This window comes from Malus domestica, chromosome 08 (assembly GCF_042453785.1).
Source record: "Malus domestica chromosome 08, GDT2T_hap1".
NCBI classification, from domain to species: Eukaryota; Viridiplantae; Streptophyta; class Magnoliopsida; order Rosales; family Rosaceae; genus Malus; species Malus domestica.
In genome coordinates this window covers 4,996,722-5,023,118 of record NC_091668.1, presented here as the reverse complement: position 1 = coordinate 5,023,118, position 26,397 = coordinate 4,996,722, and the positions used below count along the sequence as shown (strand labels likewise).

The 26,397-nt window shown below is 36.3% G+C and overlaps 2 long non-coding RNA genes across 2 annotated transcripts; both read right to left on the bottom strand.

The window, feature by feature from the left end:
• Positions 1–1,792: 1,792 nt before the first annotated feature.
• On the bottom strand, positions 1,793–3,174 carry LOC139198307 (uncharacterized). The gene is made up of 2 exons (XR_011583678.1): positions 2,391–3,174; positions 1,793–2,251 (listed from the first exon to the last, which is right to left on the bottom strand). It is a non-coding gene; the product is annotated as an uncharacterized lncRNA (long non-coding RNA).
• Positions 3,175–23,144: 19,970 nt separating this feature from the next.
• LOC139198333 (uncharacterized) lies at positions 23,145–24,606 on the bottom strand. The gene is made up of 2 exons (XR_011583712.1): positions 23,641–24,606; positions 23,145–23,573 (listed from the first exon to the last, which is right to left on the bottom strand). It is a non-coding gene; the product is annotated as an uncharacterized lncRNA (long non-coding RNA).
• Positions 24,607–26,397: the final 1,791 nt, after the last annotated feature.

Here is a 26,397-nt window from a genome sequence, read left to right as displayed (position 1 = left end):
AGCCGAAAGAAAGGGGGCTTAGTGACATGGCAGAAGAGGGATCGGACAACGGAGTCCGGGTCGCGGAGGCTTTGGTGATGCTGTTGGGGAGAAGAACCAGCCTCGAGATCTTGGAAACTCATTCTTCCTCCTTTTGTTTCTTTGTTTCTTTCTGCGCTACTTGTGTTGGGGTTATAGGAGTTGCGGTGTTTGGTGGTTAGGTGCAGTCAAAGACTCATGAAGGAAATTTCGTGGGTTTGATTTTTTGTGATTTTGCAGATTCACGGTGGAGGTGAAAAAAATGAAAGAGAACCGACACAACTTTTCGTATCGTTTCCCACATACGGCGCCAAATGTTGATGCACAAAACCGGAGGTCTTGGAACAACGTAAATCTGATCGTGAATCTGCAAGAAAGTAAAGAACACAAGATGTATCGTGGTTCACCCCAATGTTTGGGCTACGTCCACACTGATATTGTATTTCTCTGAGAGGATTGTGAGGGAGAGAGCCTCTGTAATGTGAGAGTGAGGCTTTGAGATGGTGAGGGGGCTCAAGAATTGGCCTCCCTTAATGAAGAGAGTGAGGGGTCATTTTATAGAATAAGGGCTCCTCACGTATTACATATTTGCCCCTTCATTTATTACATAATTACATTTGAGTCCCCCGAGTATTTATATGAGATCTAAATACAAATGCCCTAAGTATGGTACAAACAGAATCCATTCAAATCTAGGTGTAGTCAATTAAAAGATTTAAAGGATTTTAGAATCCATCCAAATCTAAGTGTATTAAAAAAATTAAGATTTTGGAGGATTTCAATAAGTTGTGGATTTTGTGGGATTTGAGAGCAAAAAGTATGTATAACTAAAACTAAAAAGAATCCAACCACACATCCTAGGATTTCAAATCCTTCCACCACAATCCATTCAAATTCTTTACAATCCATATGAATTTTGTAGGAGTCTTTAATCCTCCTAAATCCTATCAAATCTATCACTTTTAAAATCAAATCCTTTAAAATCTTAGTTTGACTACAACCCCCTTAGTACTACAGTTTGGTAGTGTTCCTCATCACTTGTAAGTGAGAAGTGTTATGTTCGAAACTGGTGAATGGTGAGTTCGATATTAAAATCATTGTATAAAAAATATCACTTTTCATAATAAAATACACAAAAATAGGACTAATAACATACATAACAGATTTCAAAGAACAGACGTTTGCTTCCCATTTATTACCTAAAACACAAATTAATAAAAGTATCAAATGCATTTCTTGGTGCCACAAGCTATGTTTTGGCATACTGTTGGACCCGGGACCAAAAATACGATATCACCTCATGCAGTACCAGAATTGTATGGGAAGGGGAATTAGTTTGCCACTAATGTGTGTTGAGATATCTCTTGTTTATCTTTTTGCTTTGTTTAAGTGTTTATGTTGTAATAAACATAAAACATCAAGAAAAACACAGAATCCTCATTTGAACAGGAATGAATGTGAGGTAAAATTAGGCCCTTATCTACAAATAAATAGAAATACCACTAGGCCGGAGAAATAAACACTATGAATCAATCATCAATATTTTACTTATTTAATAGAACAAAATCACTTACACTACGAATCATTCAATCAAATAAATCCAGTAATGAGATAAAACCATCGGTAAGTAGTTATATTGGTATGGATCTCCATTGGAAAATCCGTAGATCAATCAGAAAGGGTCTTATTATTTTCTTCGAGTTTTTATTTTACATAAATTATCTTTCCAGATATTAATCAACATAATCAGCGGAAGAAAACTTCAAAAACAGTCTGGGATGAATGAAATATTGAATATGTTTCCAATAAATACAGTTAAATTGTCACAATAGCATTACATAAATCTTAGAAACTGCTAGGTTTTCAAATCACCAGTGCCTGTTTGCAAGAACAGCTATGGCTTCAAGCTACAAGATCTGCCCCAAGGAAGAAAGGGCTACATGCTGAAGGGGTTCATCACGATCAACAACCTGATGGTAGAAGTTACGCCAACGAAAGACGGACACATATACATCGCTATCATGGCAACCGATATGTATAGTACGGAAATCCTTCTCCCAAAGAACTCCACTTAACCAGGATATTCCAGATTTAGCTGCAAATTAGGCCAACAAGCGCTACCATTGCAAAATTTACTGCATCAAGAGAAAAAAAAAAACTTACCTCATAGATCTGAGGGTTTATATGACATCTCGATGTCGTGTCTCGACTGTTCTGACCCATGTAAGGAAGCCTGATACGATGAATAGAGTTCATAATTCGTTAATGAAAGTCAGATCAGACTTCAGAGCTTTTGTGGTCCATAAAGATAAATTTTCAGCTTTCAACCTTATGGTATTGTACCAATTATGGCAAGAGAGACCAAAATTCACCTGCCCAAACGGGGATAATTTTTCTTTGCTTCTGAATACGGCCTTGAAGTCCGCAACCAATTCAATGCTTAATAAAAAGGGATTTCGATAGCAATAAATAAAAAATAAAAATAAAAACCCTAAGAAACCCTAATCCCCAATCCCTACATAGTTTAAGACCGACATGTCAAAATCGATAAATCTCTGTGACCACGACAACATGATGCAATTAATGATCCAGTCTAGATCCCCCATCGACGCCGTCTGATTAGTAGTTATTTTCTGGGAGCAAATTTATAAGCAGAAAATTCATGAAAAATTGTAAACGCAAATATACAAAACAAACATGATTCAGAGAGTGAGAGAGAGATAGGTGGGGGTGACAGATAGAGAGTGAGCACGCAAAGCTTCGAGCATGAACCCAGCATGCAAGAAAGTACCATGTGTGCTCACTCTCTTCTGTCACCGCCCTTTACCCTTTAAAACGTTCTCTTCAATATTGCAGCACATAGAGAGAGAGAGAGAGAGAGAGAGAGAGAGAGAGAGAGAGAGAGAGAGAGAAGAGAGAGAAAGAGAGAGAGAGAGAGAGAAAGAGAGAGAGGCCTCCAAAAAACCCTAGCTGTTTATCCCCAAACCCCCAAATTTTCTCTGAGATTGGAACATTTTTTTTTTTTTGGAGGGTTTCAAACCCTAATCTCTAGGGTCGCTCTATTCGACCTCACCGGGAAGGGAACCCCAATCTATCACTCTACTCATCCTCGGTTCCGCACCGTCGAGGGAACCCTAATATAGCTTACCCTTGTTTTGCTTTGCTTTGCTTTGTTATGAGAAATTGCAAGGCCTGTTGGGGCTTTATATAGAAGGAAAAAAAGAGAAAAGAGAGGAGTAACAGGAGTTGCATCGCGTATGGAATAAATCTGGGTTTATCTTCTATTGGTCATCGTCCATTATTTTAATGCCATTTTAATTTTTAATCACAGATCGAAGAGAAAGGAAAAATAAAGTCGTCTAGAACTTTATCTAAACCATCTCTAATGTTTAAACCCCAACTACATACACTTAACCAGTTACTGTCACCGATGCATCTAGTAATTATAAATCTTCCAGTCCCTTCCTCCTCTCCTTTATTTTGATATGTGACCATCCCTTCCTCTTCTAGCCTCTTCTCCTTCATATTAAATAATATATTTATAGACTTAATTTGGACATGTTGTTTTGTGTAGACCTAGCATTTGTGTCGTGTTTATCGTGTTCGTGTCGTTTTCGTATCATACTCGATAGCTTAACGGGTCATGTCGTGTAATACTCGTTAAAGTAAACGGGTAATATGACCCGACCTGAAATCAACTTGTTAATATTATCAGGTAATATGACCCGACCCGTTACCCGTTAAGAAAAATATATTTTAAATCAATAAAAATGAAAATGAAAAACATAATTTGATTCAAAAAAATGTATAACATAATACTAAATTAGTATATACATACTAAATTTTGGAGTTGACCCATTCATGAAAGTTGTAAAGCTTTTCATTACGAGTGATTACATTTTTCACACTTCTACAATAATTATTCTTAATTTTATTAATTTTGCACTCAAATAAAAAAATATTGTTCATGAGATTTGGAGGGTTTTAAAAATATAAACGACCATGTAACCATCATCTAAGCATTGATGATGCAATTTTAAACGTTTGTTATGCTTTCATATCTTTCAGACTTATACCTTAATGATTATGAATTTTGTTTATTTTGAACTCCTTTAAAAGTACTATTCATGAGAGTTTGTATGGTTTTAAAAATTCAAATGATCATATACCTATCCTCAAGGCGTAGAGGATGCGACTACGAGCGTTTGCATATTTTTTCATATTTTTCACACATGTAAATTAATTATTATAATTTTTAATGTGTTTGGTATTTTTAAATTACTTGATATTTTTATTTTTAATGTGTTTTATGATTTTTAATCTCAATCTTTGCCTATAATATACTATAAAAATAAATAAATAAATAAAACTTAAAATTTAAAATTTATATAGAATAATAGTTAATAAACAATATATACATAGTCATTATATCTATTGTATTTTATAGTAAGTTTGTTTTAGTAGTTTAAAATTTTAAAATCATCAAAATAACTTTTTTCTTATCGTGTTGAAACAGGTTACCCGTGTGTCACTCTCATGTAAACCTGTTAAGAACCCGTTATTCACGTGTTATTATCGTGTGACCCGATAATAACCCAATTAGTTATCGTGTTGACTCGAAATCCGTTAGTTTCGTGTCGTTTACGTGTTGTGTTAATAGGTCGTGTAAAAAAATTGCCAAGTCTAGTTTTGTGTCCCAACCTAGCACCAAATTTATGCATACATTTTAAGAGTTTATTACAATAAATTGTATTGTGCGATGATGGCGTGTGGACTTCTTTTAGAGTCAATATAGACAAGGGCGGAGCCAGGATTTTTTTCTTGGATGGGCTAGCTAAAAATAGTACCATAAAATCCTATGTTTATTTTTTTGCTTATACAAAATTATATAATAATCAATATAAAAGAACAACAATATAATATAAACTATTCTCAAAATCATAACCCTAACTAATAACTTTAAGGATCATATAAATAATTAACATACTAATTAAATCAAGAATAATTAAATAAAGAGATTAAGAACGTACCAAATTTGACATTCATTGGAGAATTGCAATAGAAAGTATGGAATTGCAGAGATAGAGATTTAATTGTGGATTTAAAGAAATTATTTTTCTTGAGTGAGTGAGACACGTAGAGGCTAAATTACATAGGGTAAATGGTTTGTTTCCTTAAAGAATAGGATAAAGGGGGATTGGAGATAGAACTAATTTATAATTTTTAGCATAAGATGTATTATTTACTACTTATCCTCTACTAAATATACATTAAATAATAATTTGTCTTGAAATTGAGTAGGATATAAGCATGAGTTTACAAAAGAATAGATCTATTCACAAACCCATTTTTACTTCCAACACAACCTTATTAATATTTTGTCAGTGATCATCTTCAATTCATTCAATCCGAACAACCGACAATTAAGAGAGGTGTATAAAAAGTAAAAATTTGTGCATGGATATCACTACCCTTACAGAAAACCTCCCTGGGCTACAACCCATCTTAGTCTTGTGGGTGGCTATGCCATTGAAAATAGATTTGCACCAATAATATAGTGTGAGTGATTAGTTGTCCATGTGAATGAGTGAAAGTCTTAGCCGTTCATGCGAGTGGGTGATTTTTAGCTGTCTATAAATGTGAAGGATGAGAGCCAAAGATAATAGTCCATGCATGCGTGGGTGGTTCCTATATTCACATGCATAAATTAATACAAAATGTGGCACTTTCTCTATAAGAAACCCAATGAACACATAGGATATTCAAAAGAAGGAAACTTAGGAAATGAAAAAGTGACCAAGCTGTTACGATCTTTAGTAGCTAAAACATGATACTTAAATCATTGTTGTCATTGAAATCATATGCAGATATCAGCAGTATCCACATTTGCTAGCTGGATTGGCCGAAATGGGCACAATGCCTTGAATATCCATGACACAAACAAAACACGGGGATACAAATATATCTGCAAAGTCGAACATACAAAAGCACCATGCTTCCTTAATCAAATCATAAACTAATTAAGTGCAAATCACAATTAAGCTCAAATTAACAAAGCAATGTTGCCGGCCAGTCCTTTGGAAAAAGAAAAAGAACAAGAAGAATTGCTTTCGCACAACTTGGCCAATAACAGGTCAACAGATCCATTGTTCTTGATCATACTATACACAAGCCGGCGCAAAAAAATAAGATAAAAAATCGGCGCTAAAGCAGTTTAAAGTATATATGCTTTATAATAATTGATTCATTTTTATTGTTGGAATAATAATTAACTAAGAAAATGTAAAAGAAGGAATATATCAAAGACAAGGGCAATGTCACAAGTCTCTCTAAGCGACCTATTAGTGCAAAAATGCGTTGTTTGTGGGACGTCATGCCTTTGTTACATTCCCTAATGAAATATATAGTATGTGATTAGATTTGATACCCGCAAAAAGTAAAATTTGTATACGTAACTGAAAGTTAATGCAGCACATTTAGATTAAATCGTGATAATCTAGCAGAGTAAAACTAGATTCAAGAGATTTTGGTGCTTCTTGAAATGCAATCATGCTCAACTAAGGATCGTTTCTGGAGAGATGTCAGGGACAAATTTATTGCAACCGTCGGATTAATCTAACGGCTTGAAATTCTTAATAACTTATCATAAAGTACACCCGATTAAGAACAAACTCATGGTCGTGAGTTCTGTTTCACAGAAAAGCTTTCTCGTTTCTTTTTCCCCATCCTGCTAACAAACTAGATAGGCCATCCTCGACAATAACAAGATTACACTTTTCAAGTGAGTTGGGAAACTTTTCCTTTCTTTGGAGGGATTTTACGAACAATCGGGAGGACTAACCTTCAATCCCTAAAAATTAAAAGTATAAAAACCCAGATATACTGAAACTTTGACTAGACAATTCCAAGATGTTTAAAGATTCAATCACTCCAAGATGGCATTTCAGGTCCTCAAAGGACTCCAATACGATTTTGAACAAATATTAATCAAATTAAGTACAGCCATTATTTTTCAAATATGGCAAGTGCCTTCGCCCATGAGCGGTAGGTCTCGGGTTCGAGACTTGGGAGCAGCCTCTCCATAAATGGGGGTAAGGCTAGCCGACATTCACCTCTCCCAGACCCTGCGTAAAGCGGGAGCCTTGTGCACTGGGTACGACGACCATTATTTTTCTACCAAAAAAATTTAAAGCTATGATTTCACTTTGACTCCTTGATCGATTTGTGCTTTCTAAGAAATGGCTCAACATTTAACACCCATCTGCTTTATCTACACACTGCTGTCAGCATCACTGCAAGACAAGAGTGTGTAGTGATTGTAGATGTTATCTTTCTCTTATGCTCTTATAAGAGAGAAGTGTGTAGTGATTTCTTTGGAGTGTTAGTTTGAACTTTTCAATACACTCATTTTTTATTTGGAATGATCCAAATTTATTATAATTAAAAGGATATAATATCGCTTAGGTCCGATTCTCGTTAAAGGTGAATTTGAACCACATTATTGTTAGTCAATTGTGAGGATAAGCCCATTCCTGCCCACTCCCTCCCTTAGTGTAGATAATATTGTTGGTTCAATAATTAAAAAAAAAGGATACAGACTTACAATTCGATATTTCAGTAATCCTATATAAATGGGTCTAGATATGTATCAGGATTGATATGATTCAATAATAATTTGATTCAACTTAATTGAACATATTATCTATTTTCTATGTTGTTTTTTTTTTATTTTGTCGAATTTCCATATTATTTGTTAGGTATTATACTTGTAAGTAACCTCATTCGAACTATCGGATTATCTAATGCATAATAGACAAATATAATAATGTTATTTAAAAAAAGTTCTTAAATTAAATCTGATAATGATCTGATTCAATTTGGATCAAATATAGATTGACAAGTCAAATATGATAATCTGAATAAATTGAAATTTGATAACCCTATTATAAATGAATGCGCATATGGATTAAGGCTGACACAATCTAAATTCGACTAATTTACAAGTCTATCTTAATCGATATTACATGTCAATCGATGATGTATTGCTGGCTATGTAGCTTACCAAGTACCAGGGAATGATGATAAGTAGTTGGGTAGGAATAAAAATATCCCATTATGGAAGTGGGCATGCCTTTTGTATGGCCTAAGACTTACCCTTTTGGGAGTGGGAAATGAGGGAAGTGCTTTGAATGAGGATCCTTGTGTTCGTTCATCGTAAATTATACGGTCAGTTTTCTTCAGGTATTATTTATGTTTAATTTTAAATAAAAAATTTAAAATGATTTCTAACCACACGATGTATAATAAATAAACATGATTAAAGGATCTCCTAGATCCTCACAAAGAAGATCTGAAGAGGATGCTCGTTCCTTACATATATACATTTCATGCATGTTTCAAAAGCCCCAGCTGAAATATAATATTATTCCAAAGAGAAGTGTTATTGACATTCAAAAAATCTTATTCTACACTCCTCACAAATGTATTTTTTTTTCTAAATATAAAAAATTTAGAATGTAAAATGAGGAATTTGAAGTGTCAATCCAAAAATCACCACTTGCATTGCCAGTCATAATGATAAAGCATCTTCTCTTGCCATCGAGGTATATATATATAGAGTTCATGGTCCATGCTCCATGGAACACTTTTTTGTGGTAAGCGGTAACCTTAATGGCAGTCGAGAGACACTTGGAGCCTTTGGACCAGCAGCAGCATGCTTTCATTTTATCCTTTTCCACTTTCGGCAGCAACCAAAACGGGTGAGGAGCTCATCTCGATCTTTTATCAGGGTGCATGCCACTGACACGTGGCATGCTAGGGTTTAGCTAGCTACTTGTTGGTCGAAGGCCACCAACCAAATTTTATCCTCCAATAATGTGTTTATTTGTTTTATTTGTTTTGTTTTGTTTTTTATTTTTAACAAACTGTTGCGTTAATAAGTTAAATTGTTAAATGTCAGTGAAGTGGAAGTTTGGTGAGGATTAAACCCGCACCAAAATGCAACAGGATCCAATAATGTATGTTAAGGTCATCAAATTTGTGCACTAAATAACATATCACATAAATACACGTTAGTATTTCGATAATATGTCAAGGAATAATGTCATGTAACCTAAGATATGTGAATATATAAAACATGGATACATTTTTAAATATCAATAACATAATTTTGTGAGTTTGAGTGATCCTAATAACTGCCTAGCAATGTATACATGAGTTTTATATGACTAAAAAAACGTGCGTCCGTATTTACACTTAAGTTTGAATTCTATTATGTATAATTTAAATAAATTAGTTTAGAATATTGTTCAGAAACTCCCTAACTTTATATATGCGTAACATGCCTTCTAGTAATGGCTTTATTAAAGCTTGTTACAAGGGTGCATATGATATGAGAATCAATTGAGTAAGCATGCTAGCTATTAGTGTTCTGCGATCAGTCAATTTAGTTAGATTGTGTTGGATTATATGAGAATCTTTGTGGTCCATTGGTACGTGTCAATAATGTGTGGTCGGGTTGAACTTTCAACCATTGATAACCCAACTTTTGACTTTATTAGTTGTGTTTGAGGAAGAAAAACACAGAAACACTTGCTTTTTCATGGAGAACCGGATCCCTTCCGGATCTATACATACTGAGCAGGTGATCCGGGCCGTTGAAATTTGTTCCAACGATTACAATTATTATAACTTTACAAGATCCTTTATTTATAGCCGTTGGGTCAAATTTTAATTGTCTGGATCACCTGCTTAGCAATCTGGATTGTTGAAATTTGTTTCAACGACTACAATTATTATAACTTTAAAGAATCCTCTGTTTATAGTCGTTTGGTCAAATTTCAGCTGTCTTAGATCGCCTGCTTAGCAAGCTCAGTTTTATTGGACGGAGGGGATCCGGTTCCTTTTGTTGGTGCTGCCGTATTTGAATTCAAGCTAATTCTGGCCCGACGATGTCCCATCCATTCCAATCGAAGTTGAGGGATAAACATCTATCTATCAATCCACAAATCAATTCACCGAAATCTGATGCTCTATATAGAGAAGACTTACTTGTATGAAGATAATAAATAAAATAAAAGAATTTTACCAAAAAAAAATAAAAAAAAATAAAAGAAGAAAAAAATTATTTACATATTTATTTTTACTTCTCACAGACTTTTCAGTCACTGATCTTCTTCAATTTATTTGATCTGACTGTCGAAAATTGTTAAGTTGTGTGAGAAGTAAAAATAAATGTGTGAATACCACTACCCATAAGAAAATATTGCACTTATTCACTTATCCCATAAGTCATAATTATTATCGATCTCACACTTCTACCGTATTATAACAATAATTACAAGTAGTGTAAATTAATTAATTTCCTAGGAGAAATTTTCAAAATGTCTGATATTTAAGCGGTTATTCTACGTGTCATAAAATAAGTAGAGGAATACAAATAAATATGTTATTTCATTCATTTTTATTATAACATGTGAAATGCCTTTTTTTAAATATCCGGTATTTAAAAAAATCTCAACCGTATAAGCCACAATATCCTTGATCAATGGATTTGCCCGTGGAGATTTCTGCCAACAAGGAAACCATGTGAACAGTGAACTGGATCAGAGAGGTATGTGCATGATCACGTGCTCCCTACCCCAGCAATATACATGCATTGGTCGATAAGGGAGGCGGCTGGTGGCATATATGCCCTGATCGCTTATCTGATCCACAGCGATTATGAATTGTGCAACAGAAATAAAAGCTGCATGTATCGCATTTTCTCGTTCTTTTGTTAACTGCATTTGTCTGTTTTGGCAGATTACATCGAGGACTGCGTGTGAGAAGAAGATGATAAAATGAAGGCCTCTGAATCTGTTTCTCTCCCGAGTCCACTTCATCTTTTCTTTTAGATAGGAAGACTGGCGATATAAATCAAAGGCAGTTTAGATGTTTATCACATACTGCTACTAGTACAACGGCACCGAGTCTTAGTTACTATTCACAAGGGCGACAGAGTGTGATACCTAATTATATTTAGTCTTAGTTTAAGCGATAATGAGTAGAGTACAATGGTATTAGTCAGGATCCATTAAGTGAAATATAATCTTAGTCAACACGCATTGCTTCTCAACTTGCATCTTACGTACATGCACAACACAGTAGGCGTGAGATTCTATCACAAAAGAACTCGATGATATTTGAAGTGGAACCACATGAATTAGCCCACATTTAAAGCTTTCAATTTTCCTATATGAGATTCTTGTGTTCTACCTCGCCCCTTAATGTGGAACCACTTCATTATGGGCCACACGCGTAACTACTTTCACATCGATCTCAAAGGCAAAACAAAGCATTAAACAAGGTAATTTAGGCAAGACAAGGTGGACCTAGTTGGCCCAATTGATCAATCAACTCACTCTAATACTAAGTTAACATTTCATATACTCGACCAATCGCCCCCTATTATTGGTCGCACAATTTGCATCTAATGACCTGCACAACACTACAAGCGAGAGGTTCAACAAACGAAATATTTCGCAACTGACCTAACATAAAATCAGGTACCTAATTCTAATAAGTATCATTCTTATTGGGAATTTCCACTTAAGGTTTCTTTCGTCTTAGACGTGGACCTATTTAATATGTCACGTTTAGGTCTATCAACTCTTTTTTTTACAGATATTAGTATATAGTCTAGTGATCATTATCTTCTCTATTTAAAAGTAAAAAGTATCATATTTGATTCATTTAAACAAATTCAATAATTAATTAAATAGTGGTAGTACAAGCCCCACACTCGTCAGAATATCGCTGTATCACGCTACTGTTACCTTAAAACAAAACAAAAAATAGTTGTAGGAACATTTGGGCCAGAAACAAATAATCAGGAAATCAACTCATTTGCACGACTGGAAAAAAAAGGCTTTCACCTCGCTCTCCTCTTCAGCCCAGTTTCCTAATTAGGACCCAATAGCTATGTTTTGTTCTTCAACCACTATCAAATTCAAGCCCAATACACACAAATACGACGGGCTTAGAAGCACCTCATTCCTCTATAAGGAAAAGGTAAGTCTGCTTACATGGCCACCAAACATTAATTTTGGTGGGCATATTCTCGACTCCCTAAAAAGATAAAGGTGATAATAAGATTCAAATTATAGGAGAGTCGAGAAAATAAGTGACATACCATCAGTTGTCATGAGAGAGAATGAGGGAGAGGTCGTCTCTGCAAATGACGGAGTTGAAGATGTATTTGAATTATTTCCTTTAAGTTTTTAATTATGTAACATCGTGAGTGTAATTATATTGGCTAGATAAAAATGTGCTTCCCTATGTATTTGAGTTTAAAATCTCATCCCACAATTTAAACTAATTTGAAGAAAAATATTGTTTGTATTAAAAGAAAAAAAATGAAGTTTAAGAAAGAAAATAATAGCAAAGTAGAACATTAAAGGTGAAAGTTTTTTTTTTGGATGAGTTGAGGTAAAAGTTCTTAGTCGTTATATATATGATGCATGTTAATCTGTTTGTTATCGATATGATTTCATGCAAGTAACATTTTTTTATTAACAACGGTAGCTTTAGCTAGTTAAACTATTAGTTTGGGGTTGCTGTGTGAAAAAAAGGAAGGTTACAGCAGCCTCGGCTTTCTGCTATTTTGTACCCATGATTTTGACAAAAAACAATTTTTTTTTTATTTACCAAACACAATTTTAACCTTAACTTTTTAAAATAACCTCAACAATGCCTAACTCGCCTCTAGTAGAGTGGATCGGTGGGGATTGAACCGAAAACTTGAAATAAAAACGAAATTACAAGGGCAAAACCGAAAAATTAAAATATTAATCCATCGAAGATCCCTCACATAATTTCCCTTTCCCATAATCTTCACGTACAACTCTTTCACCTTCTCTAGTCTTCTTCTTTTGCATTGCTGCGTTTCTCCTCAACTCCTCCAACCAATATTACACACACAGAGATCCGACGAGTTTGGGAAAACCCTAACCCTGATTCAATCCACAATCCCGTCAATAAAACGCATCAGTCCGTCCAACTCCCGACTGCTATCAGGTTGGCTCTGTTTTTATTTGTTTTAATTCCTTTTAGGAACTAATTTAATTATGCTCTAGTTGAATTTCTCGATCCTTTTGCAGATAATTTGTTCATTCAGCATGGTTAGGTCGATTATATATACGTGAGTAATTGCTATGGTTTGCTAGTTAAGATCCATGCAATTTGCAAATGGCGGACTTCTCTGGTGTTTAGGGTTTTTCTTTTCATCACGTTGCGTTTTGGGTGTAAACCTTCTCTTTTTTCCTTTAGGGCTGGTTTGGGATTATGGTGCTTTAAAAAAAAAACAGCTTATTAAAAAATATGGAACATTAAATGTGTTTGGTAAAACAAAAAAAAAAAGTGCTTGTTTAAAAAACTGTTGACAATGACAGTTGAAAAGCAGAAGCAAGGTCTACCATGCTTTTAAATTTTTTTTTTCAAAGCATAATAATTAGTGCTCATGTAATAAAATTTTCAAATGGCAAATATACCCGTTTTACAAAATTACAATTTTTGCCCCTACATTATTATTTTTAACAATTATTATATCACATTAAATACCATATCCTTTTTAGTCATTTAACATATTCAAAGTAATTTATATAAAAGTTTATCAAACACTTAAACACCATTTTTTTTATTTTATTAAAAGCACTTTTACATAAAAAAAAAGTTTACCAAACACTCAACAACTTTATTTTACAGTTATTTATTTTCACAACACAGTAGAAGCAGTGGAAAAAAAAACACAGCAATACCAAACTAGCTCTTAGTAGTAAGTTAAATATTTTTAAGTTTATCACCGTGAATACTAATTAGTATTACGGAGCATAAAAACACCTAGTTTTTGTGGCTTGAAATTGTATCATTGTCACAATACTACATAACTCCAATGTTTTTTCTGTTATGTGGAAAAATATTATGAAAGGTTAGTGGTTAAGAACATTTACTGGTGTACGGATATCTTGTATTCGATTTCTCCAGTCATATCACTTTTATTAAAAACAAATGAGGTACTGTTTTTTCAATCTATGATAAATAATGATATTTTAAATAAATACTTTTCATGATAATATCCACATATAAATGGACCTAGTATACAACATAAACAATTGACACGCTCTGATCTCGATGACCGGGGGACAACGGGATGGCCACGTGCTGGCCGACATCCGAGGGTGACGCAAGCCATTTAATGAATGCATATGCCAAGAACATATGAAACATGCATATAAATTTCGCGCGAACTACGCAATATAATATTCAAATACAAACCTTACCAAAATAATATAATAATATTCCGCCATCAATAAAATGATAGTGATAATGCATGACATGTTCAGAGCATACATTTTGTTTGTACCATACTTAGGGCCTCCTTATTTAGATCTCGTATAAATACTCGGGGGACTTAAATGTAATTATGTAATAAAGGAAGGAGCAAATATGTAATAAGTGAGGAGCCCTTATTCTATAAAAGGGACTCATCACCCTCACAACAAGGGCAATCCTCCTTACCCCCAGAGACCTCACTCTCACCTCACAAACTCCCTCACATTTAGAGAGCCTCATTCTCACACTACAGAGGCTCTTTCCTTCACAATCTTCTCAGAGAAATACAATAATCAGTGTGGACGTAGCCCAAACATTGGGGTGAACCACGATACATTTTGTGTTATTTACTTTCTTGCAGATTCACGGTCGGATTTACGTTGTTCCAAGACCCCTCCGGTTTTGTGCATCAACATTTGGCGTCGTCTGTGGGAATCGACACGAAAAGTTATGTCGGTTCTTTCTCAATTTTTCACCTTCGCCGTGAATCTGCAAAAACCCAAAAAAACCCCCAAATCTCTTTCTCCTTCGCAACCCAGTTTCTCTCTCCTCAATTTTGGCACATTTCAGAGAGCGGTGACAGACACCTTCATTTCCTACTTCTTACCATTCACATCCTCCCCTCCCTATTTTCTCAGTAACCAAACACACCAAAAAAAAACATGGGGCCGTACCGATCATGGCAGGTCGTGGCAGTCCTCATCTTCATGATCTTCACTGTCTCATCGGCCCTCGACATGTCGATCATCTCCTACGACAGTAACAACCACCTCGGAGACAGTAAGTCGTCGGGCAGCTGGAGGACCGACAATGTGGTGATGTCGATATACGAGGGGTGGCTGGCGGAGCACGGAAAGGCATACAATGCTTTGGGAGAGAAGGAGAGAAGTTTCCAGATATTCAAGGACAACCTTAGGTACATCGACGAACAAAACTCCAAGAACCTTAGCTACAAGCTCGGTCTGAATATGTTCGTCGATCTGTTGAATGATGAGTACCGGAACACTTACCTCGGTGCCAAGACCCGTGCACAGATGAAGCAGGTGTCCAACAGAAACACCAAGAGCGACCGGTACGCGCCACGTGTAGGCGATTCGTTGCTTGACTCCGTTGATTGGAGGAAGGAGGGCGCGGTGAGTCCAGTCAAAGACCAAGGCAGCTGCAGGAGTTGCTGGACATTCTCAACTATCTCCGCCGTAGAAGGTATCAATAAGCTAGTCACTGGTGATCTCATCTCCTTATCTGAGCAGGAACTGGTAGACTACGATAGAGCATACAATGAAGGCTGCAATGGAGGTCTTATGGACTATGGCTTCAAGTTCATCATAAAAAATGGCGGCATTGATAGCGAAGAGGACTATCCTTACAAAGGATATGATGCCACATGTGACACCTACAGGACTCCAAAATTGATATTTTCCACAGGTTTCTTGAGCTCCAGTCCGCGCTTGAAGGGTCCGTCCTGGGAAAGGTCTCTGTTCCGCCGGTGGAGTTGCCACCAAGTTTTACGCCGTTGAAGTTGGATTATGAGGAGATATTGAATGCTTGGTCCGATAAGGGACCACTATACATTGATGGAGGAGATTCCCCACAAACTGTACCTGACTTGATGCATTAGCAGGATCATCAGCTTTTTTAGCTCAATGAAGAAAAGAGAGAAAGCAAAAGCAAGTGAGAGACACACGGGTCGACCGAGAAAAAGAGAAAAGCAAAAGTAAAAAAGGAAAAGCATTTATGGGTTGTCTTCCATTTGGAGGATCCAGCTGAAAGAAGCTTTCCCATCAATTGTTCTCACTTTCTTTGGATTCCCTTCTACTCATTCATTTCGGCGCAGAGGCAGACTGTAAAGATTAATTAGGTGCACATGCATGACAGCAGCGCACAGACAGAAAGCAGAAAGCAAAAGCAAGGAATAAACACCCACACTGCAAAAGCAAGGAGTAAACACCCACCAGAATGATGTGATTTACTTTTCTTGTTTTTGAATGATGTAGTTTATTTTTTTCTTATCTTTCAGAGACATCTATATAACCCCATCAGAAGGTAATAATAATAAAAAAAAAATGGCAAGCCCAAAATAATGGGCTGCAATGTTATGTGGATGGCGAATGCCCCTATGCCCAAAAGAGCCAGGCCCTATAACTCCACAATTATTCGGCACCCTACCGTTATTATCACCAACCAGGTGATCAAAAGTACGTCTAGTACTTCCAAAATTATTCGGCACCCTGCCGTTATTATCACCAACCAGGTGATCAAAAGTATCACCAACCAGGTGATCAAAAGTACGCCCAGTACTTCCAAAATTATTCAGCAATCTACCACTATTATCACCAACCAGGTGATCAAAAGTACGTCCAGTATTCCAAAATTATACATGAGCATCACTCATGTCAATCATACATAAGCATTCATGAGCATCACTCATGTCAATCATACATAAACATTCATGACCATCATTCATGTCAACATTTATGAGCATCACTCATGTTAACATTCATGAGCATCATTATGTCAACATCCATGAGCATCACTCATGTCAATCAACATAAACATTCATGAGCATCACTCATGTCAATCTAGCTTCGAAAACTTCATTTACAGAGCTCTAGCTTCAAAAGCTTTATTTACAGAGCTCTAACTTCAAAAGCTTTATTTACAGAGCTCTAACTTCGAGAGCTCCAACTTCAAAAGCTTTATTTACAGAGCTCTAGCTTCAAAGCTTCACTTGCAAAGCTTCACCTACAAAGCTTCAGTCAAATACCGCCTCTCAACAATCGCCACTTCGGCCCATACATAGATTCGATTTGAAGTCTTCAGCCAACAGACTCTATTGACCGAAGACTTGGGGGACTACATTATGTACCATATATTGGGCCTCAACTGGGCTTCATGAAAAATACCTGGGGGACTTAGCCCATTATTTATGTATTGAGGAGTGAACCCTTATTTTATAAAAGGGACTCTCTCACTTTCATTAGAAAGCACCCATTATTTATGTGTTGAGGAGTGAGCCCTTATTCTATAAAAGGGACTACCTCACTTTCATTAGAGAGCACCAATTATTCATGTACTGAGGAGCGAGCCCTTATTTTATAAAATGGACTCCCTTATCTTCATTAGAAAGCATCGCCGCCTGCTGAGCAACCGCCTCGCCGTGAGCATCACTCCTAACCTATCATTTATGTATTGATGAGCGAGCCCTTAGTTTATAAAAGGGACTCCCTCACCATCATTAGAGAGCATCGCCGCCTGCTGAGCAACCACCTCGCCGCGAGCATCAACTCTAGCCCATCATTTATGTATTGAGGAGCGAGCCTTTATTTTATAAAAGGGACTCCCTTACCTTCAATGCCACAAGCCGAGCCAACCAAGGCAACATAAGCCACAAGCCAAGCAGCCTCGCAACATGTGCTATTTCTAGTTGAACATCATTTCATTTCGAGCACCGCCTCATATCAAGTATCAGTTCAAGACATCTAGTTACTTCGGCCCACACATGGACTGAATTTCAAGTCTCCAGCCAAAAGACTCTCTTTACTGAAGACTTGGGGACTACTGTTTGTACCATACTTAGGGCCTCCGTATTTAGACCTCGTATAAATACTCGGGGGACTTAAATGTAATTATGTAATAAAGGAAGGGGCAAATATGTAATAAGTGAAAAGCCCTTATTCTATAAAAGGGACTCATCACCCTCACAATTAGGGCAAGCCTCCTCACCCCCAGAGACCTCACTCTCACCTCACAAACTCCCTCACATTCAGAGAGCCTCATTCTCACACTACAGAGGCTCTCTCACTCACAATCTTCTCAGAGAAATACAATAATCAGTGTCGACGTAGCCCAAACATTGGGGTGAACCACGATACATCTTGTGTTATTTACTTTCTTGCAGATTCACGGTCGGATTTACGTTGTTCCAAGACCCATCCGGTTTTGTGCATCAACACATTTAATTCATAATACAAGCGGAATGTGTGACATAAAGTGCTATTACAAGTGAATTCAAAAGCAGAGATGATGACACGATATCATTGGTAAGGGAATGCCTCGTAGCTCGGATCGTATGCTTCGTTCCTATGTCATGAGGGAGTGCAAAACAAAACATGAGTGGACCAAGTTGATATATATAATACTAAAACAGTTATTCATCAACGTATTACAAAGAACATGAAAATTGATAAAGCATGGTATTCCAAAATATTCTCAGTAAAACATGATATCTCATAATAAGTAAAATCTAATTTACTCATAAAACGTAACCATTAAATCATGTTTTTCATGTATGCATTTCTAATATTAAAATATGAATTTTAGAAGGGGTCCACTCACATATACTCCGTCGTCGAAGAGCCGTGCAAAATAGGAGGGATAGAAACGCCGTTAAAAATAGCACCTAAGCACATAAAGGGTCCAATTAATAAAACTCTACCATAACGATTGAATTTCTGAAAAAGGACGTCATAAACGGATTCAGGACATCTAAAAACATAAGGGGGACCTCGAGTACCCCCCACGTGCCGCTGCAAAGTGGCTGCTTCGAGGTCACCTGCCGAGATGGGTCGTGGGAAAGTTTGCCGGAAAAGTCGTCAGCGCCGCTATGGACGGCAACGTGTGTGCTCCACACGCTGACACTAACGACACTTCATACGCAAACCAAGCGGCAGCTGGGTCTGGGCTCCGACTGGTTTTGGGCCTGGGCTTGGGGTTTCTAGGCTGGGAGGTTTGGGCCTAGGTTTATTTGGACGAAGGCCCAAGTCAGCATGGCCTAAAGGCTTGGGTTCTAAAGGATTTTGGGCTTGGGTCCTAACGGGTTTTGGGCTTGAAAGCCCCGCCCAAAGCTCTGGGCTGGAGGACTCGTTTTAGGGTCTTTGGTTAAGTATGACCCTTTTTTGACGATGGAGAAGACCGGAGCTTCCCGAGCTTATATCGACTCTGTTACTCAACTCTAGGGTGCGATCTAGCTATCAAATTAAAGCTTAGAAAGAGAGGAAGATATTCGTACCTAAAACACGCCATGAGGTGGCTGGAGTAGGCCAGAGTTTAATTCGAAATCCACGGGGCTCGCCAGAGTCTCTAAGCCTTTGCACCAGTTCCCTTGGTGCTACCTTCTTGATCCTGGGTTCAAGGGTTGGTGTCTGTGGGTCGTGGGTTCAAAAGTTGGTATGTGTGTCGTCGGAGGGGTGAGAGCACAGAGAGAGAGATTTGCGAGAGGGAGAGAAAGTGTAAGCTGAGAGATAAAGTACTCGGGGGAGAGAAGAGAGAATGAGAGAAAGTGAGGAGATGGAGCTGCCATGTGGCAGTCAGTGAGAGAGGGAAAGTTAGGAGAAAATCCAAAAAGGGGATTTGGATTGGGCAGTGGATAGGGGACAAAAATCCTAAGTGGGGCCCATGGTTCGCAAATTAATAATGTAAAGAACAAAACATAAAAATATTTGAAAAACATAGAATCTTCATTATAAATCCAAATCTGAATCTGTTTGCGCCTACACGTTTATGGCAATAAGTACGTTAAGAATAAATTAGAAAAAGTAAAACTACACGTTTCGACGAGACGGTCAAACAAAGTCAACTCAAAGGCAAAATGGTAATTTCATAAGTCCATAATTATGAAAATATACTAAATTTGGGACAGGGTTTCACAACCATAGATCTCTAATTATAACTTTTCTTTACACTTAGTACTATAGTTTGGTAGTGTTCCTCATCACTTGTAAGTGAGAAGCGTTAGGTTCGAAACTAGTGAATGACAAGTTCGATATTAAAATCATTGTATAAAAAATATCACTTTTCATAATAAAATACACAAAAATAGGACTAATAACCTAACTAACAGATTTCAAAGAACAGACGTTTGCTTCCCATTTATTACCTAAAACACAAATTAATTAATAGAAGTATCAGATGCATTTCTTGGTGCCACAAGCTATGTTTTGGCATACTGTTGGACCCGGGACCAAAAATACGATATCACCTCATGCAGTACTAGAATTGTATGGGGAGAAGAATTAGAGCTCGTTTGGTTGTGCTTTTGAAAGAGCCAAAAACGCTTCCTAATGAGTAAAAGCGCTTCAGTTTAAAAAAATGGTTGTTTGGCAAACACTTTAAAAGTGCTTTTAGCTAGAAGTAGAAGCATTAAGAAGCGTTTTCTAAGAAGAGGTGCTTCCTCCTAAAAGTGTTGCACAAAGAAAACAAGGGAAGCACTTTGCTCCCTTTAATGAGTTTTTTTCAATCCCAAAATTATCCTTATTTTTTAATTTGCAAAGTCTAAAATGCCATTCCACTTTATAAAATCATCAAAACTACCATCACCAATTTTTTCTAGGGTTGCACGTTGAAAACCCAAAATGTTTTTTATTTTCAGATTATTTTGAAGGCTAGAGCAGTCCACTTGGTCTCCATCTCTTCCTCTCCATCTTCCCAAATCTCTCTACATCTTCATAACCTGAAATTTTTGTGGAGGTATGTATGTTATTTCTTATCTTAAATTTGTACGTGGTGTGACAATTTTATCGATTATATATTATTTTTGTCAAAATCATTGTGAATTGACTCGAAAGCAATAAAATATGGCCTCAAAATTGAAACAAAAAGGAGAAAACATAAACTAAACCTTTGGCCTCTTGTTGATAGAGAATAAGTGTCCCCTGCATATATGGATTTTTTAAAACATCACCCTGTTTAAGAGAAAAGAAGACCCTCTTATTATTATCTGTAGCATTATATGGATTTTTAAAATAGTAAAGCAATACACAAAGTCATTCAAACAAGAAGGTTTCATATCCTTTGAGTCGAACATGCATATAGATTATTATTAGCCCACAAGTCATAACTAATTATTAGTCGAACATGCATATAGATTATTACAGCTTCCACGATAATATGACCTGTTGTTAATATCCATGAGCTTAAATCCCTCATGTATGCCAACAACTTCCTCCATCGACAAATGCTCAGTACTACCTATTAATTTAAAATCCCAAAAGAAAAAAAAACATTAGTAACTGAAGGCACATACAAATCGAATGTACAATTAAAACAACTTAACAATTAGTTGCTTGTTAAGGTTACAAATACTGCAAGTAGTGGTGTACTGCATTATATAGCAAGCATTAGATTACAAATCATGCATTATTGTTTTTAACTTACTTTCATGTTGTTAGTTAGGACGTAAGCAGTGGTGTATGCTCTTATTACGTGCTATGGGTTTTTTTTCTTTCTTTCTCTTCATAGATATGTCAAAAAATATAGTTAAGGATGTACACGATGCAAGTGGGAAAGGTAATGAAAAAAAAAAAGCAAGGCAATGTGGGATGATGCAAGTGTTGAGACATTTATAAGCATTTGTGTAGTTGAGACATTAGCCAAAAATCAAACAAGTGACATCTTAATAGGATTAGATGGAAAAATGTTATTAATAAGAAATTTAATGACCTTACTCAAAGGTCATATGTTCATAAACAACTCAAGAACAAATGGACATCACTTAAGAAAGAATGGCAATTGTGGACATCTTTAGTTGATAAAGAGACTGGCTTAGGATGGGATCCTGTGAAGCAAACCATCATTGCAAGTGATGAGTGGTGGGAGAAAAAAGTGAAGGTGAGAAATTATTATCTCAAATCAATGGAGAATCCAGCTTCATATTTATGTTCTTTTATCACAATTTGTGAATTGCAAAATATCGAAATAGTGGACTGAAAAATGTTGACCAACTGGACATTTTGTTTAAAGAATGAGCCGTTATAGGTGTAGGCGCGTGGGCACCCTCACAAGGGTTGATGAGTAATAATGTCCAGAAAGAGATATTTAATCAGAGGCATTCATCCCTAAGGTGCACAATAGAAAGAACTTTTGGTGTTTGGAAAAACAGATGGATAATGATTTGTCTTATGCGTAACTTCCCTTTTGAAAAACAGGTACAAATTGTTGTTGCTTCAATGGCTTTGCATAATTTTATTAGAAATCATTCCATGACATATCAAGAGTTCCAATCATATGATGATGATGATGATGATGAGCTACTTCCGCCTGGACATGAGGAAGATCATAGAGATGAAGAGATTGTTGATGAAAATTTTACTCATAGGCGAGAGTTAGATGTTGAACGAGAAAGAATTGATAATCTTCTTATATCTAGTTAATACTTATTTCATATTTAATTGTCATGCAACTATAATTTGTTCTTATTTTTTAAGAAACAAACATATATTCTCAATAAGTATGTATCATTTTGTTAATGATCATTATTTCTTTAATTGAATTTTCATCAACACTTTAATCAACTTGTATGCTAATTATATACAAAAAATACTTATGAAAAAATTATTGAGAATTATTAAGGAAAAGCGTTTTCTTATTTGATAACCAAACACTCTATTTAATATCAAAAACACTTCTATACAATACAAAAAACACTTAGTAGTTGTATGCCAAGCAAACTGCTTCCTCATAAAAGCGCTACACAAAAGTGCTACAAACAAAAAGCGCTAGTGAGTAAAAGCACTTTCTAAAGTAGCACATCCAAACGAGCCCTTAGTTTGTCATTAATGTGTGTTGCCCTTATCTATAAATAAATAGAAATATCACTAGACCGGAGAATAAACACTACGAATCAATCATCAATATTTTACTTATTTGCTAGAACAAAATCACTTACACAACGAATCAATCAATCAAATAAATCCAATAATAAGATAAAACCATCGATAATTAGGTATATTGGTATCGATCTCCATTGGAAAATCCGTGGATCAATCAGAAAGGGTCTTATTATTTTCTTCGAGTTTTTATTTTACATAAATTATCTTTCCAGATGTTAATCAACATAATCAGTGGAAGAAAACTTCAAAAACAGTCTGGGATAAATGAAATATTGAATATGTTTCCAATAAATACAGTTAATTTGTCACAATAGCATTACATAAATCTTAGAAACTGCTAGGTTTTCAAATCTCCATTGCCTGTTTGCAAGAACAGCTATGGCTTCAAGCTACAAGATCTGCCCAAAGGAAGAAAGGGCTACATGCTGAAGGGGTTCTTCGCGATCAACAACCTGATGGTAGAAGTTACGCCAACGAACGACGGACACATATACACCGCTATCATGGCAACCAAAATGTATAGTACGGAAATTCTTCTCCCAAAGAACTCTTCACTTCACCAGAATATTCCAGATTTGGCTGCAAATTAGGCCATCAAGCACCACCATTGCAATATTTACTGCATCAAGAGAAAAAAAATCCTTACCTCATAGATTTGAGGGTTTATATGACATATCGATGTCGTGCCTCGACTGTTCTTACCCATGTAAGGAAGCCTGATACGATGAATACAGTTCATAATTCGTTAATGAAAGTCAGGTCAGACTTCAGAGCTTTTGTGTCCATAAAGATAAATTTTCAGCTTTCAACCTTATGGTATTGTACCAATTATGACAAGAGAGACCAAAATTCACCTGCCTACCAAATGGGGATAATTTTTCATTGCTTCTGAATACGGACTTGAAGTCAGCAACAAATTTAATGCCTAATATAAAGGGATTTCGATAGCAATAAATAAAAAATAAAAATAAAAACCCTAAGAAACCCTAATCCCTAAACCCTACATAGTTCGAGACCGACATGTCGAAATTGATAAATCTTTGTTACCACGACAACATGATGGAATTAATGATCCAGTCTAGATCCCCCATAGACCCCGTCTGATCAGTAACTATTTTCTGGGAGTAAATATTATCAAGCTTGATCAAGCTTGGTTAACAAATTTATAAGCAGAAAATTCAAGAAAAATCGTAAACGCAAATATACAAAACAAACATGATTCAGAGAGTGAGAGAGAGATAGGTGGGGGCGACAGATAGAGATTAAGCACGCAAAGCTTCGAGCATGAACCCAGCATGCAAAAAAATACCATGTGTGCTCACTCTCTTCTGTCACCGCCTTTTACCCTTTAAAACCTTCTCTTCAATATTGCAGCACAGAGAGAGAGAGAGAGGCCTCCAAAAAACCCTAGCTGTTTATCCCCAGCCCCCCAAATTTTCTATGAGATTGGAACATTTGTTTTTTTTTTTTTTTTTTTTTTGGAGGGTTTCAAACCCTAATCTCTAGGGTCGCTCTATTCGACCTCACCGGGAAGGGAACCCCAATCTATCACTCTACTCACCCTCGGATCCTCACCGTTGAGGGAACCCTAATAGCTTACCCTTGTTTTGCTTTGCTTTGCTTTGATATGAGAAATTGCAAGGCCTGTTGAGGCTTTATATAGAAGGAAAAAAAGAGAAAAGAGAGGAGTAGCAGGAGTTGCATCGCGTATGGAATAAACTGGGTTTGTCTTCTATTGGTCATCGTCCATTATTTTAATGCCATTTTAATTTTTAATCACAGATCGAAGAGAAAGGAAAAATAAAGTCGTCTAGAACTTTATCTCTTCCCATCCCCAATGTTCAAACCAACCACATACATTTATTCAGTTACTGTCACCGATGCATCTTGTAATTATAAATCTTCCAGTCCTTTCCTCCTCTCCTTTATTTTGATAGATGACAATCCCTTCCTTTCAAGGACGAGGCCCTATCTCTTTTCCTCTTCTGGCCTCTTGTCCTCCGTATTAAATAATATATTTATGGACTTAATTTGGACATGTTGTTTTGTGTCCCAACCTAGCACCAAATTTATGCATACATTTTAAGAGTTTATTACAATAAATTGTATTGTGCGATGATGGCGTATGGACTTTTTTTAGAGTCAATATAGATTTGCACCAATAATATAGTGTGAGTGATTAACTGTCCATGTGAGTGAGTGAACTTTAGTCTTAACCGTTTATGTGAATGAGTTATTTTTAGCCGTCTATAAATGTGAAGGATGAGAGCCAAAGATAATAGTCCATGCATGCGTGAGTGGTTCCTATATTCACATGCATAAATTAATACAAAATGTGGCACTTTCTCTATAAGAAACCCAATGAACACATATGATATTCAAAAGAAGGAAACTTGGGAAATGAAAGTGACCAAGCTGTTACGATCTTTAGTAACTAAAACATGATACTTAAATCTTTGTTGTCATTGAAATCATATGCAGATATCAGCAGTGTCCCCATTTGCTAGCTGGATTGGCCGAAATGGGCACAATGCCTTGAATATCCATGACACAAACAAAACACGGGGATATAAATATATCTGCAAAGTCGAACATGCAAAAGCACCATGCTTCCTTAATCAAATCATAAACTAATTAAGTGCAAATCACAATTAAGCTCAAATTAACAAAGCAATGTTGCAGGGCCAGTCCTTTGGAAAAAGAAAAAGAACAAGAAGAATTGCTTTCGCACAAATTGGCCAATAACAGGTCAACAGATCCATTGTTCTTGATCATACTATACACAAGCCGGCGCAAAAAAAAAAAAAAAGGATAAAAAATCGGCGTTAAAGCAGTTTAAAGTATATATGCTTTATAATAATTGATTCATTTTTATTGTTGGAATAATAATTAACTAAGAAAATGTAAAAGAAGGAATATATCAAAGACAAGGGCAATGTCACAAGTCTCTCTAAGTGACCTATCAGTGCAAAAATGCGTGGTTTGTGGGACGTCATGCCTTTGTTACATTCCCTAATGAAATATATAGTATGTGATTAGATTTGATACTTGCATAAAGTAAAATTTGTATACGTATAACTGAAAGTCTATGCAGCCCATTTAGATTAAATCGTGATAATCTAGCAGAGTAAAACTAGATTCAAGAGATTTTGGTGCTTCTTGAAATGCAGTCATGAACTCCGCCTATGTCTTACATGGCCGGTCCCAAGCCCGGATAAAGGAGGAGGGGGAGGGCGTCAGGTAGTCGACAGCCGGCACTCCATGATCACGTCGAATCCTTATGAAAATGAATCCAGAACAAAATCGCGCTAAAGCTAGGGCGTCACCCGTAAGTGGCGCGCTGTGTGGCCCGAGCACAGTGATAAGTGAGCAAGGGTCGATGTATCTTCATCGGCACCCGGAT